This window comes from Microtus oregoni, unplaced genomic scaffold, assembly GCF_018167655.1.
Source record: "Microtus oregoni isolate MIOR12 unplaced genomic scaffold, Mior012 000058F_ref0000040, whole genome shotgun sequence".
In the NCBI taxonomy this organism is placed as follows: Eukaryota; Metazoa; Chordata; class Mammalia; order Rodentia; family Cricetidae; genus Microtus; species Microtus oregoni.
The window spans coordinates 5,018,670-5,032,580 of record NW_024543834.1 but is presented as its reverse complement, the minus strand read 5'-3'; the positions used below and the strand labels follow the sequence as shown (position 1 = coordinate 5,032,580).

Below are 13,911 nucleotides of genomic sequence, written 5' to 3'. Positions count from 1 at the left end.
TTTCTGCCTCCTCCCCGCCTCCCCCCTCCCTCTCCAGTCCAAAGAGCAGTCAGGGTTCCCTGCCCTGTGGGCAGTCCAAGGTCCTCCCCCATCCAAAAAAAAAAAAAAAGGGGAAAAAAAAGAGAAAAGAAAATGAGGTGATTATAGCAATTAGTTCTTCCTATAGTGAGAATGAATGGGAGAATGACTCTGATATTGTAGTTAGCATTTTTATTGTTGTAGTAAAGCACTGATAAAAGCAATTTGGGGAGAAAAGGGTTTATTTCATTTTAAAGTTTATATTCCATCATCCAGGGAAGTCATAACAGGTACCTGGAGGCAAGAACTGAAACAGAAGCCATGAGGAACTCTGCTTTCTGGCTTGTTCAAATGACTTGCTCAGCGTGCTTTCCTTTACAATTAAGGACCACGTGTCCACGAATGGTAGTGCCACCGTGCACGGAGGGAGCCCTTCTACATCAGTTGCCAACAAAGAAGATGTCCACAGGCTTGCCTACAGAGCAAGCTGATGGAATAGTTTTCTCAATTAAGGTTCCCTCTTCTCAGCTGACTCTAGCTGTCAAACTGACAAAACTAACCAACACATGTGCAGGCAGAAGCCACCAGCAGTGCCTGGAGTGCATGCTGTTGGCAGTTATCAACAGAGCTTTCTACTAAGTTCGGCCTTAGACTCTGTGTATCCTTACTGGCTTAGACTTCTCCTTGGAGTAAGTGTATATTTTCAGAAACATCAAAAGGAAAATGGAGAATTTTTGTGTTCTGTTAGTCTGAAGTCCCATCTCATTCATACATATAGAGCACATTTTTCAAAATAAGAAATCGAGTTATCATTTCTGCCATATGGTGACAATGCATTACTAAAAAATCTCTGTGCACATCATTCAAAGAAACTGTAGAAACTGTAGTGCATGTTAGAGAAATGAGGGTAGTGGCATTTGTCACACTGACGGAAAGTAAGTAGCTGATAAAACTTTGCATGGTTTGATACATGTAACCTGGTAATCACACATAAGACTAAAGCATAGCACTGACGAGAACTGAGGACAAGCTTCCATTGGGACAGGACGCTGCAGGTTCTGAGTTCTAGGGATGTGGAAGGAGAAGGTAACAGAAACCTGATGGGAACTTGAAATTCTAGGTGTGTTTGCAATGGCATCCGATGTACTTGCTGAAAGAGGAAGCTGGTTGCCATTGCAGAGTATGCATATACGTGGGGGCTGGTGCTGTTTTTGTCATCTAGCTGGCATATGCTTAAAACATTGTGCGGTTCTTTTGATGGGAGGTATCATTGAAAGTGCAGTTCGCTAGTATGGGCTTTGCAGATGATACCGTTTTTGTCTCACTGTCAAAAGGCTGGACATGCCAGAAGCATCCCACAGAGAAACTTGTGCATTGGCAAAATGAAATAGGCCATCTCTAATTTGTTTGCTAATGCATCAGTTTATTGGGAATATTTATATTTGCAACCATTATAGCCAACTTGTTATACAGTATAATGAAGTAGCTGCAGGTTTATTTATCTAGTGTTTCACTAATATCTCTTTTCTGTTTGAAGAGCCTGTCTCATATTACTGCATTTACATATAGACTTGATTTGCTTGAATTTAAAAAAAATTACTTATTACTTTTTAACTTTTTTTGTGTGTGCAAGTGTTTTGCTGGCATGTACATATACATACCACCTGCATGCCTTGTGCCCATGGAGGCCAGAAGAAGTCATTGTACCCCTAGAATTGGATGGTTGTGAGCTGCCAGGTGGGTACTGGGAACCGAACACAGGTCTGCTGCAAGAGCAGCAGGTTCTCTTAACCACTGGGTCACCATCTCTCCAGGCCTCTTCCTGTACCCGTAGCTCAGGAAAGTGAGCACTGTACTTCAGTATCTGTCAGCTGTGAAATCCTTTGACAGAGTTGCCAGTTAATAAAAATATTCATTATGATATACTCCTGGATAATCATAAGAAAAGACCAAATATTTATTTTGTGCTATTATTGCAAAGTATTTATCGTGTAAGTGTTGTGATTTTATTAATGGGCTCAGATGTCAGCAGCACGTTCTTATGACTGTGGCAGCTCTGCAGTGTGCGTGTCTTTAACTGTGGACATTTAGTGATGTCATTTGCAGTTGAAGATTAAACTCTGAAAAGTGTCCTTCCCTATGCAGAAGGACTACGAATGGTCACTGCATTGCAGATGTTCCCATTTCCACCCCCTCCCGGTTTTGTGGTATTAATGTTCTAGTTCCATGTTTCTGATTACTATGTTAGTTTAGTTCCCCAATGATTTATATGCCATATTATCAATTCTAAATGTAAAATGACTATAGAGCAATTTCAGAACAAATTTGATAATGTCAAATTGATTTACCTCATATTTTAAATCGTTATTGTAATTTTTGGTGGGGAGTGTTGAGTCAAAGGTGCTATGAATTCACTATGTAGCTCAGGCTAGCCTCAGACTCACAGTGTTCCTCCTGTCTTAGCCTCCTGAGTGTGCCGCCATCTCTGACTCCAAATCATTCACACACCCTATATCACTAAGTCATTAGTAATACCCTGAATGTCTCTGAAAGGCGACAACTGGAACATTTTTAGTGACGTCAGTGTCATCTCTGGGCAGTTTCTGTTCAGAAGGTGTAGAAGTATTGTTTTCATCTTCCTTGAGAAGCAACAGGAGATCTTTCCACAGATGGTTCCTGTAGATTTAATTTTAAAGTTTTATAAACATTCTGGAAGGTCATTTGCTATAAAGAACATATTAATGGTATCTTATAAAGCAGATATTTCTTTTCTTTCTTTCTTTCTTTCTTTCTTTCTTCAGTTTTAACCTTTTTTCATTGAAATTTGTAACTAGACATGAGTATATGTGAACTGATTTAAAATTAAGATCTTTTAAAATGATTTTCCTTTCAAAAGACAGCTTAAAGGAGACATGAGTCACACAAATGTATGATTTATTTTAGTAGAAATTTTAGCTAGTGTTTTTGTTTCATACATAGGTATTATATTAGCTTGAATAGGTAGATATAAATATGAGTGCAATATGTTCTCTTTCACCACATAAAATATAATCTAGTAGGGAAGACCGGAGAGATAGGTGTAGAGATAGGTATCTGGTCAACTATATAATATGAGAGGATGCAGTGAAGCAGCCTGCTCAGTGGGTAAAGACCTTGTTACTAAGCCTTATGAGCAACATAATGGAATGAGAGAATCGACTCCTGCGTGTTGTCCTTTGACCCTCACACTTGAGCCATGGCAGGTGTCTGCCCAAATACATACACCTATGTATATAAATAATGCAATTTAATAAAAGTTTAAATGATTGTTTCACATTAGGAATGCAGATATATTTAGAGATAGGAGAGACTGCATTCTATTGAAGTCAGGACCAGAAAAAGCCTTCTTGGAGAAGGCAATGTTTGGATCTAAGTATTGAAAATCCAGTGTGTGACTCTGGAAAGTCTGAGTAGAAAAGGGATAGTTGGAAAATATTTAATTTGAGATTGTTCATATATTCAACAATATTATATTATTTCTTCACAAGGTGCGAATGATATCCCCAATTAGCTTCTTAGTTGGAAATGAATTAGCAGCCAGGCAGGCCTACTGGCTCATGTTTGTAATTGCTCTTGGCAATTACAGCTCTTGGCAGCCTGAGGAATGGAAAACACATGCCATGAGTTTGAGGCTAGCCTGGGTTATAACGAAGGAAAAACTGTATTTTTTTCTAACAAAGAAATACGAGATCTTAGTTTACTTATGGTTTTACTAGTGTTTTTCTTTTATTATTATTATTTTTTAATTATTGAAAAAATTTCTGCCTCCTCCTGACTCCCGTTTCCCTCCCCACCTCCCATTTTCCTCACCCTCCCCCCATTCCTCTCCTCCTCCCCCTATTCCTCTCCTCTTCCCCCCACTCCTTTCCTCTTCCCTCTCCAGCCCAAAGAGCAGTCAGGGTTCCTGGCCCTGTGGGAAATCCAAGGTCCTCCCCCCTCCATCCAGGTCTAGGAAGGTGAGCATCCAAACAGGCTAGGCTCCCACAAAGCCAGTACAAGCAGTAGGATCAAAACCCAGTGCCATTGTCCTTGGCTTCTCATCAGCCCTCATTGTCTGCCATGTTCAGAGAGTTCGGTTTTATCCCATGCTTTTTCAGTCCCAGTCCAGCTGGCCTTGGTGAGCTCCCAATAGATCAGCTCCACTGTCTCAGTGGGTGGGTGCACCCCTCGTGGTCCTGACTTCCTTGCTCATGTTCTCCCTCCTTTCTGCTCCTCATTGGGACCATGGGAGCTCAGTCTGCTGCTCCAGTGTGGGTCTCTGTCTCTATCTCCATCCATCGCCAGATGAAGGTTCTATGGTGATATGCAAGATATTCATCAGTATGGCTATAGGATAGGGCCATTTCAGGTTCCCTATCCTCAGCTGCCCAAGGAACTAACTGGGGACATCTCCCTGGACACCTGGGAGCCCCTCTAGAGTCAAGACTTTTGCCAACCCTAAGATGGCTCCCTTAATTAGGATATATACTTCCCTGCTCCCATATCCACCCTTCCTTTATCCCAACCATCCAATTCCCCCAAGCTCCCCCCATCCTCCCCTTCTCACTTTTCTCTCCCCATTTCCCCTTATCCCCATCCCACCCCCAAGTTCCCAATTTTTGCCCGGCAATCTTGTCTACTTCCAATATCCAGGAGGGTGACTATATGTTTTTCTTTGGGTTCACCTTCTTATTTAGCTTCCCTAGGATCACAAATTATAGGCTCAATGTTCTTTATTTATGGCTATAAACCAATTATGAGTGAGTACATCCCATGTTTATCTTTTTGGGTCTGGCTTACCTCACTCAGGATAGTGTTTTCTATTTCCATCCATTTGCATGCAAAATTCAAGAAGTCGTTTTTTACCGCTGAGTAGTACTCCAATATGTATGTATTCCACACTTTCTTCATCCATTCTTCCATTGAAGGGCATCTAGGTTGTTTCCAGGTTCTGGCTATTACAAATAATGCTGCTATGAACAAAGTTGAACAAATCCTTTTGTAGTATGATAGGGCATCTCTTGGGTATATTCCTAAGAGTGGTATTGCTGGGTCCTGGGGTAGGTTGATCCCAAATTTCCTGAGAAACCACTACACTGCTTTCCAAAGTGGTTGCACAAGTTTGCATTCCCACCAGCAATGGATGAGTGTACCCCTTTCTCCACAACCTCTCCAACAAAGGCTATCAGTGGTGTTTTTGATTTTAGCCATTCTGACAGGTGTAAGATGATATCTCAAAGTTGTTTTGATTTGCATTTCCCTGATTGGTAAGGAGGTTGAGCATGACCTTAAGTGTCTTTTGGCCATTTGAACTTCTTCTGTAAAGAATTTTCTGTTCAGTTCAGTGCCCCATTTTTTAATTGGGTTAATTAGCATTTTAAAGTCTAGTTTCTTGAGTTCTTTATATATTTTGGAGATCAGACCTTTTTCTGTTGTGGGGTTGGTGAAGATCTTCTCCCAGTCAGTAGGTTGCCTTTTTGTCATAGTGACAGTGTCCTTTGCTTTACAGAAGCTTCTCAGTTTCAGGAGGTCCCATTTATTCAATGTTGCCCTTAATGTCTGTGCTGCTGGGGTTATACGTAGGTATTTGTAATAAGAAAAATGCTGTCAGCAATCAGAGTCATTTGATAATAAAACATGCATTAAGATGTCTTGATTTGGACTGGAGAGATAGCTCAGAGGTTCAGAGCACTGGCTGCTCTTCCAGAGGTCCTGAGTTCAATTCCCAGCAACCACATGGTGGTTCATAACCATCTATACTAAGATATGATGCCTTCTGACCTGCAGGGATAAATGTAGACAAAACACTGTATACATAATAAAATAATAAAAAAATGTCTTGATTCATTGTGTACCCATTTTATTTAATGTTACAATTGTGGATATTGTTCACAAAACCCGAGAAAAACTTACTACATATTATTGGGTTCATGACCTGGTGCTGATGTGGGGAGATGGTGCTGTGTTTCCTGAAAATGCAGAGCTTTCTAGGTGAGAGTTTAGAAGTTTGGACTTGTTCTTGGGACTGAGCCTGGCTAACTGGGTTACCCCAGTTCCAAATACTTTTATGGTGTTCAAGGGATGATGATGGTGCTCACAGGGAGGCTGAGGTCACAGTGAGGCTGAAGTCACAGTGAGGCTGAGGTCATAGGGAGGCTGAGGTCACAGTGAGGCTGAAGTCACAGTGAGGCTGAGGTCACAGTGAGGCTGAGGTCACAGTGAGGCTGAGGTCACAGTGAGGCTGAGGTCACAGTGAGGCTGAGGTCACAGTGAGGCTGAGGTCACAGTGAGGCTGAGGTCACAGTGAGGCTGAGGTCACAGTGAGGCTGAGGTCATAGTGAGGCTGAGGTCACAGTGAGGCTGAGGTCACAGTGAGGCTGAGGTCACAGTGAGGCTGAAGTCACAGTGAGGCTGAGGTAACAGAGGCAGAAGTCACAGTGTTATTGAAGAGGTCACACCGAGACAGTTGGCATTTTCTAGAAATGATTTTGGTGTAGATGCAGTCATTTAGGAGAGGTGAGGATGTGTAGTAAAAGCACATGAATGAGATGGGTGTGGGTTTTTCAGGACAAGTTGTACTTTAGTATCTTAAGAGTTGCCTTATATATTTTGGACCTTTATTTTTTACTTTTGGATGTTGCTGAGAATTGAACTTAGAGTGTCATGCATCTAGGAATATTGCAGAGCTGGATCACCATCCTGAATTTGGTGACTTTAAAAATTGCATCTCTAGTGTGCTTACTATTTATTTGAAATGTGTATGTACACGAGGGTGCTCACCCTTGAGCAGGTATGGAGACAAAGTTCACCTGTGGTGTTCTCTTTTGCTCGTCATGGCAATTTTTTGAGATCTGGTCCATCAGTGAACTTGGAACTTGCTATTTCAGCGGCACTAGCTGGCCAGTGCGTTTTCAGGATCTGCCTGTCTATACTTGCTCTCTCCCTAGTGCTGTGGTCATAGGGCATGAGCCATCTATCCAGCTTTTCCCATGGGGGCTGAGGATCTCAGGTTCTCATGCATGCTTAGCCTGTTCTTTACCCATCTTGTCAGTCCTAGGAATTTACATGTATGTACTGGAGACCCTAGGCTAGTACCTGATGTGTAGTGGGAAGAAATATAAACTAAAAAGACAAAGCCAGTAATCACAAGTCAAATGAGTCCTTTCTGTAGTAGATCTCAAGGGAGTTAAGATGTGTTTTGACAGTGAACTGTTTTTGATCTTGTGAGATTCTCAGGCAGGTACAGGTTCACGGCTGACAAATGAGCAAGGTTAAAACCACAGGATACATACACTTAGGCATTGCCCTTATTTTAATATTCCTAGCAATTTTAGATATTTGTATAAAAAAGGAATATTATCTCTACATAGGACATCTTTTTGGAATATGTGTAAAATTCTCAACTCTCATCTCCAAGAAATTTCACCTAGACTCTTGGTTGAGGCCTCCTTTCTCTTCCAAAGTCCTCTTAACTTTCCTGTCCTTATCCTATATCACAGTATTTCGCCCCTCCCTCCCTTCCTCTCTCCCTCCCTCCATTGCACCTTCTTCTCTTCTCACTTCTTTTGTCATTGGAGGATCCTTCAAACATTGGAGTAGTCATATGCATGTTGGGTAACAAACTCCTATGCACTGTTTTGTATTTTATTGTATCCTTGTTTGAAAGCTGTGTATTCAAATGAAATAGCTCACATGCAGAGGTTTTGAAGGTAGCAATGAAGAAATTACTCTTCCTATGGTATGTAGTTTTCTTTAGACATTATATTATTTGTGCTGAATTTTGGTTATATGATGAATAGGATATAAAGACATCATTACCCCCCATACTATTTCAAATCTGTGAGCACTTTAAACATATACAGGGTTCCAGTTAGTAATGCCCACCTGTACACTTGCTGAGTCTTTCGGAATGTTTCAGGTTTGTAGTTGATAATTCAGATGTCATCTATTTGTATCTTTATTCTGGCAGTGGTTTCCTTGGTATAGTTAATAGACCAAATAAGATTGGTCAGGGTCTGGTTGGTATTAAGTAATGTTGAATAAAGACTTCATTATTTTCTCTAACAGTTTTGTATTAACCTAGGCCATAAAGGTTAGGAAGCAAGATTTATTGGGCTTTTCTATTTGGTTCCTTTTTATTTGGTAGCAGGTGCTTTTTGATGAGAATGGTCCTCATCATGAGTCCTTACATTTTAGCTCTCCAACACCATCACATTTGATAGATTTGACAGCCTTGAATATAGTTGACTAGTTTACATGAAAATTCTTAAGCAATTTTGAGTTGGTCTCCTAATTCTTTTTGATGCATGTGACATGTAATGATATTAGCTTGATTGCACTGAGTCACTCCAGGAGACTAGTAAAGCCCAGACAGCTGTGTAGGAGGGCTTTCCTGGGATGACTGTATCCTGTGGGAGCTGAGCTGAAATGGTTTGTTGTAGGAGGCCACTTGTTTGTTCCCAGCCACTGAGCCCCGAAATAATCGCACAGACACCATATTATTTGCAATACTGTTTAGCCAATAGCTTAAGCATATTTCTGGCTAACTCTTAAATTAATCCATCTTCACTAATCTGTGTATTGTCACATGGCTGTGGCTTACTGGATAAAGTTCCATCTGACTTCTGTCTCCAGTGCGGTCTACATGGCTTCTCCCTGACTCTGCTTTCCTTCTCCCAGCATTCAGTTTAGTTTTCCCCACCTAGCTCTTCTCTGCCCTATCAGGCCAAACCTGTTTCTTTATTCATTAACCAATAAAAACAGCACATAGACAGAAGGACCTCCCAATCAATGGTTGAATGTGTTAATGGTTCCAAATCTGAATAGACTTTTGGGACTCAGTAGAGCTGTAGGTAGGACCTTGTTGGAGGAAGGTGTCTTGGTCTCAGCCCATTGTGTTATTCTGCTCTCTTGGCTTTTGTAAATTGGCAGTCCTGCTTCCATCCTGCCCTCTCTCTCTGAGGCTGTGCCTCATCCCAGGCCCAAAGCGTTTGGAGTCAGTGTGAAACCGTTGAAACCACAGACCAAATAAACCTTGTTGTCTTGGATATTTGTGATTGTATCAAAAAGTCTGACTAATAAAATGTAATATTACAAATATGACTTTTGAAAAATAAATAAAGAACGTGTTTATATATTTCTTATTTCTGTAATGCTAATTTATTGTAAGGCTTACTGCATGAATGATTTATTTTTGAGATGTTTCAGCTATTTCCAGTTGGGCTTATTTTTGACAAAGTTAAAAAAAGATTGCACCAGCCAGGCAGTGGTGGCACACATCTTTAATCCCAGCACTCGGGAGACAGAGGCAGCAGATTTCTGTGAGTTCAAGGCCAGCCTGGTCTGCAAGAGCTACTTCTAGGACAGGCTCCAAAGCTACAGAGAATCCCTGTCTCAAAAAACCAAACCAAACCAAACCAAACAAAAATTTCCAAAGCATTGCACCTAGGTTTGTGGATGCTGTCCTTTCATTTTTTCCTTGTAACTTCCCTTATGGCCAGTCAAGTTATCTCACTCGGGTCCCAGAACCTTTATTGTCTCTTTTTCAAAATTAGAGCCAGCTTTTCATTATGCTGTAGGTAGTAATGGTAGAAGATACCAATTTTATTCTAGTGATGTCTTTACCAATTTCTTGTTGACATTAATCATCTTATCTAGAACAGTCTTAATTACATAACTGACTTTTCTGGAAAGTTCTGTAGTTGGAATTCAATTGGACTTCGTTTAATGTTTCTTTCAAACTAGTACTGTGAGATAGTCAAATAATTTTCTTTCTCATTTTTATACTTGCATTTGTCAGGAAGACCAGTATTTTGGGTAATTAATTATTAGTATATTATTATAGCTTACTATTCATTACATCTTGCAATGTTAACTAAAATCATATTTATCTTATATTTACTACTTAGGAATAACTTTATTGCTGTTGTTAGAAATAATATAATGGTTAGTACTAAACATTTCCTATGTGCTGGGTGCCATTTAAGAATGTATGTACTAGTTTAATATTGTATGTCTGAACTCAGAATGATACCTTTGGTTAGGTCTTTTTTTGGTCTTGGTGCTGTGAGTGGTAACGGCTCTGTGATGGGCTTTCCAACAAGTCTTTGATCATCTCGGCATGTTTAGTGATGATAACCTGAAGTAGTTATATGTGTATTCCAAATTATCCTTATTTTGGAGGCTTTGTTAAATAATAAAAATAAATAGAAGTCTACATCTTAAAAGCAATGCATACAAGTTGGCAATTAGTAGCAATAAGCTGTCTACCCAGCCTTTGGTTCTAAGGCATAGAACATGTACAAAAGAATTTTTGGAAGTCTGCTCTTCGTACAGTTTGCTTGAAATAAAACACTTACTTATATTTAGTGGAAGAAGTATTTGGTGAGAGGATTGTTGACTATAATAGGACTTATTATATTCATTCCTTTCCTGCTGACAGATAAATGCTACCTTCAAATGAAACCAGCATAGTTAATTATTCAGAAAAATATATGAACAGGGCTCAAATTCAAAGAATCCTAAAGTCAAACAAAAGCCGCCATTGCTTTGTAAAGAGAAAACTTTAATCTACTATGTTATTTTTTTTAACTGGGGATGATGCATTTAAATTCTGAATTTAAGTGGAGTGTGTAGAAGAAGAGAAAGATGAACAAAGAAGGCATGTGTATGTGCCGCTTTGTGTTCCCAGAGCTTGGCTTAAAGGCTTCCTGTTTAGCTGAGATTTCTACAGTTGCGGGTGGCAGCAATAGGATTTCTGAACTGTAATTTCACATTGGCGATGGACTTAGATGATTAGTATTTTAGAAGTAAACTCAATTAATGAAAAGGCTTTTCTCTAAATTTCCTTAAACATTCTGACATTCTGTTTATCTTGTGAATGATTAAGTTGTTTTGAATTGTGAAGAATACCTAGTATGTTGCTTTGCTCTTCAGTGTGATGTAAGATTGACTAGAAACCCTGTACAGAGGGAGATTTATTCAGGCCTGTGAGTGGGATGCAGTCCATTATGGTGGGAAGGGATGAACGTGTGGTAGCTGGTCTTACACAATGGCATTCAGGAAGAAGAAGGGGAGGAGTTGGGAGACAGACTCAGACAGGAAAAGACAGATGGATCAACCACTTTTTTCCAGCAGGCCCTACCTCCTAAAGAGTTCCACATTTTCCCCAAACAGTTGTCATCACCTGGGGACCAAGTGTACCAATGCATGAGTCTGTGGTGGCGTTTTACATCTGAACTGTGGCAGTGAGTTTTAGAGATGACTCTGTTGTCTTCCCTTCCCCGTGTGACATGCCCATCTGTTTTTACAGTCAAATACAAATGCTCTAAACACTTGTGATCCTAAGCATCCTAAACCAGACGTATAGCTTTGCCTTCCGTTGGTGTAATAGTAAGATTAGGAGGTCGTTCCGTATCTCATTCTGGTCTGTACTGTGTAGGCATAACTGTTATTGTTAATAGAGTATTTGCTTCTGTTGCCATATTATAGTTCTCACTTTTTATATTATTCATGAGAACCTTTTTAAAATTCTTTGTTGTTCTGTTAATTACTTAACTCAGTAAACACATATTTTTTAGAGTCTGCTAAATGCCAGATACTGTTTTAGTTGCTAAGGATGTAGCAATAGATAAAATAAATAAAAACCCTGTGTTAGTTACTTTTTTGAGTTGCTGTGATAAAACACTTGGATAAAAGCAACCTAAGAGAGAATGGCTTATTTTGCTCTTGATTCTTAGGTACACCCTATCGTGCCTGAGGAGTTGGGATGGCCGGAGCTTGAAGTGGCTGGTCATGTTTAATCCACAATCAGGAAGCAGAATGTGGTTAATGAATGCTTATTTCATTTTATTTCCTCTTTCATAAAATCCAGTGTCTTATCGCAGGGAGCAGTACCATCTGCAGTGGGTGGATCTTTCACCTCAATTAATCAAATAAAGGTAGCCCCAAACATCCTGAGAAGCCTGTTCCCCATTACTCCAAACCTCAAGTTGACAACTGAAACCAATCCTCAAGCCTGTCCTGAGGTGTCTTGATTTTGGTTTGGGAAAAGACCCTTTCTTCTCTTAGAAGCTATTATTTGAGGTCACATTAAGAATGTACTATTCTCTTTGAGCCTATACTGAACTATGATCTTCTAAAAGGGAATATAAAATAATTTGTAGTAACAGCTGCAAGAAAACCAAGCAGCAAAAAGAAGTTTGGCTTGTTTTTCTTTGGCCTGTTCTCTTTCTTTGAGACAGAGTCTCACTGTGTAGCCTGAGATGACCAGAATGTATCATGTGTTCAGTGTTCGTTTTGACATACCCCGTGCTTGGATTTTGTTTTTCATTGTATAAGCATTGGTGATCAGATCTGAAAGTAAGCCATGTTTGGTAGAAATTCTTTTCTAAGACTAGTAATTCACTGATTCTGTCACTGGAAGCTGAGGAAAATATTATGGCTGGCTTTTTTTTTTTTTTTTTTTTTTTTTTTTTTTTTTTTTGGTGGGTAGGATGAGTGAAGGTATTGCAGTTTAAAAGCACCATGTACTGTTTAGGCCATAGTAAGAGAAAAGGAAATACTGAAGAGTATTGCTGGTCATTGCTGACATGATAAGGAGACAGCAACTGTGCTTTGGTAATAAAATAAAACACATTATTACTAACAGGCCTCTCTGGGTCTCCCTTTCACTGTGGGCCTCTGAGCAGAATTATTTGTGCAGTTTTAATGGGTTTCTTACTCATTTCATTCAACAAATACCCATAAAAGTGACCTTTTTGTCTAAAGTGTATTACACATTCAGCTTGCCTGGCCCAGGACCCTGTCTTTACCTACCATTGTAGTAAGGACTTTTGGGTTTCATATATCCTCTGTAGAAAATACAAATATCAGCTTGTAACATGTTTTTCTGAAATCTTTTTGAAAACATTTTGTGTAGCTTAAGGAAGCGTGTCTGTTTTGATTTGAAAAGTTACAATAGCTGCTGAGATGTGTTTTTCTGCTTCTCGATTCATTGCACTAATTTGTTGTTCAGTTGACGGAGTGGGCATCATCATCATCTCCAGTCAAATGTTATCTTTCTCACTTTTCATCCCAGCAGTTTGCAATAAAATATTTCTGACATGAATGGGAATAAAATAGTCTGTTTGGTGTCAAATGGATAGTACTGTGGCTTTTGCCCTGTGTCAGCATCTGACTGATTCCATACTTAAAAATCTGAGCATAAATATGTTCACAGTGTGTCTTTGGCACCTGGTTTACTAGTCTAGTCTATTATGTTTTGGCTGAAAGTGGTACTCTTAGTAGAGCATCTAATCAGCTTATTTAATATTGGGGGACCTCGTCTTCGCCTGATTTATTCCCGCAATATCTGGTGGCATGCTGTTGTTGATTGGTGAGCCATTGCTGCTTCATTCCTAACCCCCTCAGCTCTGCCTCCACTGCAGGACCCTCAGGAACCTTCCTTTTCCTTTTCACATGGAATCTCTTTACCAGTGCAGTTTCCCTGTGTGTATGGAGTGTTTCATGTATAGAGCATGTCTCACAGCATAGGAGCATTTGTCCCTTTCTCCAGGGTAGTGGTACATTTTAGGAAAATGCCACAATTGATAGTCTGAAATATTTTACTAAACTGCACAAGCATGGCAATTCAAGTTTTTTTTTCTTTTTAAAGTTTTGTCTTTATTTTTAATTGAGCATGTTTCTATCTTTCACATGGATCTGTTATAATGAAAGGGGACTCTGCAGATATTGTTTAAAACCCGTCCCTGTTTCTGTTTTCTGTGATTGTTATTTCTAGCAAGTTGCTGTCTATGTTAACATGTTTGTTCACTTCCATTTTCCTTTAAGCGGATTCTTTTTTTTTTAATTTTTTTATTTTTTTTTATTTTTTTT

At 39.6% G+C, this 13,911-nt stretch overlaps 1 protein-coding gene across 1 annotated transcript in view; it reads left to right on the top strand.

The window, feature by feature from the left end:
- Nbas (NBAS subunit of NRZ tethering complex) overlaps positions 1-13,911 on the top strand; it is a 312,059-nt gene that overhangs the window by 85,930 nt on the left and 212,218 nt on the right. The gene's annotated exons all lie outside the window — the stretch shown is intronic.